Source organism: Lactuca virosa, chromosome 1 (assembly GCF_052849685.1).
Source record: "Lactuca virosa cultivar CGN04683 chromosome 1, Lactuca_virosa_CGN04683_v6, whole genome shotgun sequence".
In the NCBI taxonomy this organism is placed as follows: domain Eukaryota; kingdom Viridiplantae; phylum Streptophyta; class Magnoliopsida; order Asterales; family Asteraceae; genus Lactuca; species Lactuca virosa.
The window spans coordinates 153,720,410-153,726,784 of NC_136426.1; the positions used below are offsets into that span (position 1 = coordinate 153,720,410).

Sequence of the window (6,375 nt, forward strand, 5' to 3'; positions counted from 1 at the left end):
CCATAACTTTGTAACAAAGTTTAACAACATTGTAAATTAGCTTTAAACGTTTTCTAACTTATGAGTCTATTTGCATTATTATGATGTAATTTGAATGGTACCTACTCATTGTACTTGACTTTTGCTTCCGTTTGGGGTGTGATAACACATGTAAATAGTTGTACGCATGAAGAGAGACTGATATTTTGAGTTTTAGATGAAAGCTAAGTCTTACAATTTAAACCACCAGTACAGGTTTTGATTAAAGGGTGCTTGGTTTTGTTAATGACAACTGTCAAAGAATATGGAATGATGGAGAATAGTAACGTATCCTACCATTCATATTGCGTTAAATATACTTGGCTAATATTGGAAGTAAATAGAGAAAATCACAAAAATAGCCATATAACTTAAAGAGTTTTTAACAATATTGCCACAAATTCTGAATTTTTCTGCGCCGCTAAGCCTTTTTATATTTAACTATTGGTATGGTCGTCAATTTATATTGTAATATATTAAAATCATATCATCGCATTAGCGTACACACATATTGAACATGAATAAAGTTGAAGTATATACACTAACCACTATCAAGCCATTCGTTATGATATGGGATCGACTTAGATCATTTAGAAGCCCCAAACTATTTGGATTGTATATTGGATCAGTTGCAAACTTTTGAGATGACATCTTTAGAAGAATCAAAACTGAAACTACTTTTTATAAAGCTTCTTCTTGCTCATTCCCCTTATTTCCAAAATTTACCATCACACCAAGTCGAGCTTTTGATATTAAAAAAAAAAACACTTGACATTGCTAAGGATGTTATGCAGTTCTCTCGAGCCTAATCAAAAGCAAAATGTTCTACTTAAATTTAAGCCATAACTTTATAAGAATGCTTAACAACATTGTAAATTAGCTTTAAACGTTCTATACTTCTACCTTTCTGATCATATTTGCATTATAATGTAATTTGAAAGGTATTTGCTCGTTGTTCTTGATGTGTGCTTCCTTTTGGTGTGTACTAACACATTCATGTAAATAGTTGTACGTGTGAAGAAGATGTAGGAAAATATAGGGTTTGTAGTGGAGATCCGGATACCAATTTGGATCGTGAAAACACTTTCCGAACTGATATTTCTACCCTATGTCTGGGTTGCAAGAAATTCAGCATAGGATAATCCAAGTTGACACTTACGATTCTAGGCACAAAAATCGTAAGCCAAATTGCTAGAAAGATTTTGTGAATGTATGAAAACTAAGAGCTAGTTTTTATGTGTATATCTCTTCCCAAAAAGAAGAATCGTTTATATAATAAACGAGATTGGGTTTCATTAGGGTTGGGCCGTCATCAGTTGCTTTGGAAGCAAGTCAGGGTAATCTGGATTTAAATAAGGATATATCTCTGCCCCTTGGACCTCGCTAGGGGCACTGCCCCTAGACCCCGCCAAAGGGGCGCCACCCCTTTGGAAACCCCGGACCCCCGACTTGTCGTCGAACCAGCTTCTAATTCGATCTTATACATGCGTGCACTCCGCACCAACCCGTACATATATTAGAGTACAAATTATGAAGCCCCTTATCTCACATGTTAATTCCAGTTACATAAAATGACATAGTGACACTAAAATCACCAACAGAAGAGACAGTCTTTTGGATTTTGAATGAAAACTAAGTTTTTACAATTTAAAACAATGATAACGGTTTTGACTAAAAGGTGATTGGTTTTGTTAATGGCAAAGAATATGAGATGTTGGTCGTAATGGGTATTCTACATGGCTTAGTTTGGTTAACATATAGTCATACCTATCTTACATCAAGTTGACACTTTTAAGTTGATATTAATTAATACAAAACTTATCTTTACGTTTTGGATTTAGTTTTTTATTTAATAAATGTCATTTTGAATAAAATAACACGTAATTCGAATTAATAATATACAAATAATTAATTATCTTTGTAATCTTGTAATAATATATTTTACAAAGTTTTTATATAAAAAGTTGTAAATAAATATGTAAAAAGTTAATAATTTGAGGGTTGTTTTTTAATAATCTATATAAGTTTTAAAAAAGGAATATATATTTTTCGTGTAGAAAATGGTGTTATGTTTGAGATGAAATACTATTTACACACCATTTCAATGTAAAAAATGGTGTTGACCGAGTTGGATATGGTCTAAAATGTTGAAATGTGACAATCAAAATGAAATAGAATTTGAAGTTTATAACACTGGGGATGCTTACACGTTGCATTGAGTTTATTAATTTCGTATTTCGACATCTTTTGTATAATGTTATCTTATATAATGACTATTTACATAATTTCACGATTACATCTTCATTAAGATAATTTTATATTATTTATGGACCATTTCTATGAAGATGGTATTACATAGGGACCATTTATGTAATTTTATTATGATAAAGACCATTTATGTAATATTGATATTATATAGACTCCATAACTTTTTCATACACATAAGTTGTTACTATAATTTTATCCTACATGTGGACTATTTCTTATTTCTATAAATTTAATACTACAAACGACCATTTTATAATTTTTTCAAATATAGAAAACATTAGATAATTTTACAGTGACTATTTAAGAAAATTTCAAAAGATCAATAAATCTTTCTATTCTAATAAATGAATAAGTTTATTCTTCTATTGACAAATGTCATATTATTAGAACTCATCGTTAATATTATATGTCACATATTATGCCACTTGTCAACCTATTAATTATCAATTTCAAATTTTAAATTTTAAATTTTTACTCTAATTACATTAAATTAATAATTGATTCTCCATTTTAAATTTTTCACTCTAATTATATTAAATAAATAATATTAGATTAAAAAATAAAATAAAATTAATACAAATTATAAGGTGAAATAATTTCACATATTCATTTAAATTAACGATTATAATTTTATATAACTAAAAAAATATTTGTTAAGTAATAATTTATTTAAAATAATTGATTAATAATTTTGATTTTTTAATATGAAAGTTTAATTAATTTTATAACCATTGTTCTACGAGGTATAAAGTAGTATAACATAATATCCATATAAATATCATTTGTATAATTTGCTCAATCATAAATACCATTAGATAACTACAATAGAGACCAATTCTTGTATTTTTCAAACATACGAGCAATTAGAATAATTTCCCACTAACCGTTTCTATAAATTCTAAAAAAATAAGGATCAGTTATGTTGTTTTTTCAAATAAAAGGACCGTTACATAATTTTAAAAGGACTAGTTTTCTAGTTTTTTTTTCAAACATACGGATTAATTGAGAATTTTAACGAAATATATTAAAACAAAAAATACACGAGTTCCAAAAATGGTAATCGTATTTCAACTTCACTCTTCAGGAATCGAAGCGTAGAGGAACACTAACCTAATCATAGTGTTTAGTTGGGTGAAACATATGAAAATTTTAATAATTGTAATTAGGTTAGTTGGTGTAATTATCCTTTCAATATTTTGTAAATTTTTTTTTTCTTTCCTATCCGGTATTATTCTTTTAGGGTGTTAGTCTTTTAAAGAAATTCTACCGTTTCCAAAAAAGCAATTGTTATAAGTACCCCTTCAATTGTGTGTACCCCTCATTGTGAGAGGAGGGCTCATTGTGAATGGATTTGACTTATAGCACAACCTTCTAAAAATAAAAAGGAATTACCGCTTACTCTTTACTACATATCCGATTTAGGACTGGTGGATAGTAAACCCTAATCCCCAATTCTTCGACATTTTACCGCGAAGGATCAACTGCTTGGTTCGTCAGATTGTAAGATGGGTAAGTTTCTTTTCATAAACCTCCATGTTTTTATTCTTTGAAAATCGTGTGGGAAAGGATTTTTTTGGATTGTTGTTTAGGATTTCTTGTTCGTTCTTGTTGGAAACATAATCTCTGTTTTTCGTGGTCGTTGTCAATCATTACGTATCCACTAGAAAACAGAAATCAGGAAACTGATTTTCCAGAAGATTTATTACATGAGTTCGAATATGAAGGGTAAAATCTAGTTTTTGCCAGTAGAATGTATATTATGTGACCATGTAAGTCGTTTTAAGTTAGGTTTTTACTAGGGGAAGCCATTGATGCAAAAACTTGAGGATACACCAAAATCGAACCAAAAAGGATCGTTTCCTTTTACACATTCTAGGATTTCGCGATATGGGTGACAGTTTTTCACAAGCACGTATATTGTTTGGCATATTCCATCACACATAACCCATAGCTCCTTTAACTGTTTTTAATTAACCAGTAACTGAAAAGGCCTCTACCTGTGGTTTTGAGTCACATATCCTCAAAAAAAAATGCTTACAACCATTAAATCATGAGTATTGAAAATAAAACAATTTCATTATCATAACTTATGTTACTTATTGCCTTTTATTTTCTTTTAAATAGTTTGGTCCTGTTTTCTTCCGGATCTAACGACAGAGAATCATAGAGCTGAGGTTGTAACTTGTGCTAAAGAAGATAGAATCAGTAACTTACCTGAACACTTGATAGACTTAATCTTAGAGCGGGTCCCACTTGAAGAGGCTGTAAGGACAAGCATTTTATCAAAAAAGTGGAGGTACAGATGGACAAAAATGGGGGCGCTGGTTTTTGATGAGCAGTTCTTCAATAAATATTCAAAAAACGGAGCTTTTGGTCGTAATGGGTTTATAATGATCATATACAAAGTCCTGATCCTTCACAAGGGTCATATCTCGAAATTTCTTCTCAGATATACCAAATATAAATATGTTTCTTGATAGCTTTGAAGAAGTTGATCAATGGATGCTACTCTTATCAAGAAATGGTGTCAAGGAACTCATCCTAACTAATTCAAGTCAATGTTATAAACTTCCTTCTAATGTGTTTTCTTGTCTAGAATTGAGAAAGTTGGAACTGGAAAACTGTTTTTTCAAGCCACCAGATGAGTTTGAAGGATTTGTCAATCTCAACGATCTTGAACTCTGTAATGTTGATTTTGGGGCTAATTTGTGTGGAACTAAGATCAATTTACCACAACTTAAGGAGTTGTCCCTGTTTAGGTGCACAAATGTTTACAATTTCAACATCAAGGCTACAAAACTAAAGAATTTGATTGTCTTCGAATCTCCTGATTCCATGGTGCTTCACTTATTGCACAATCCATGCCTTACTAAGGTTTTTATGTCTTTTCTGAAACCTATAGATGAGTTTGTAAGAGATGAAGGAAACACATTGTCCATTGTGTTAAGTAACTTACCCAAAATTAAATCGTTATATCTTGATGGTCTTTTCTTTAAGGTATGATACAAAGTGAACTTTTAGTGTTATACCTTTTGTCTTTTCTTTAGGTAAGTTATGATCTCACTTTCACTTCACAGGTTTTGATTGGAGAAAAGATTCCAAAATTGCTTCCATGTGTGATTAGTAGTTTAAAGCATCTGTGGTTGCTATATTATGAAATTGCTGATTTGGATCAACTTCATGGTGCTCTTTGTTTGCTTCGGAACTCACCGAATTTAGAAAGTCTGTCTGTGAGGTTTTTGGAGGAGGTAAAGTAACGAGTGCTAAAAGTATATTTATTAGAGTAGGATGCGGATGCGGATGCTCACCACTCTTGCATTTTTATGTTTTTTTCTACAGGAACCTCAAGCCATTCGTTATGATGTGGGACCAGCTTCAGATCATTTAGAATCCCCAAACTGCTTGGACTCTACATTGGATCAGTTGAAAATTGTTGAGATGACATGTTTAAAAGGATCAAAACCGGAACTGCTTTTTATAAAGCTGCTTCTTGCTCATTCCCCTTCTCTCCAGAAGTTTACCATCACAACAAGTGGAGATCTTGATGCTAAAAAAATACTCGACATCTCAAAGGATGTCATGCGCTTCCCTCGAGCATCACCAAAAGCAGAAGTGGTCTACTTGAACTCGGAGACATAATTGTGTAAGAATGTTTAACAACATTGTAAAGTAGGTGTAAACGCTCTACCTTATGAGCATATTTTCATTATGATGTAGTTTGAAATGTTCGTATGCGTTTTGATTTTTGCTTCCGTTTGGTGTGTGATAACACATGTAAATAGTTCTATGCACTAAGAAGAGACAATCTTCTAGATTTTGAATGAAAGCTAAGTTTTACGATTTAAAACCACCAAGTAAGGTTTTAGTTTTGGCTAAAGGGTGCTTGGTTTTGCTAATGACAAAGAATATGGAATGTTGGTGAATAATAGTGGGTATTTCAACATCCATATTGCATCAATGATATCTGGTTGATATTGAAAGTAATAATTAGAGAAAGTCACATGTAGTATGCCACAAATTGGGAACTTATCTAGTGCCAAAAATGGTTCCCCGTATTTAAGGTATTTTCTTCGATTTTCAAACTAAAGT

General features: G+C 31.3%; 1 pseudogene across 1 annotated transcript; it reads left to right on the forward strand.

Annotated features, from left to right (window-relative positions):
• The first annotated feature begins 3,594 nt into the window (after nucleotides 1–3,594).
• On the forward strand, nucleotides 3,595–6,133 carry LOC145160273 (F-box/FBD/LRR-repeat protein At1g13570-like; annotated as a pseudogene). The gene is made up of 4 exons (XR_013738089.1): nucleotides 3,595–3,795; nucleotides 4,411–5,283; nucleotides 5,364–5,534; nucleotides 5,626–6,133. The product of XR_013738089.1 is annotated as an F-box/FBD/LRR-repeat protein At1g13570-like (transcript).
• Nucleotides 6,134–6,375: the final 242 nt, after the last annotated feature.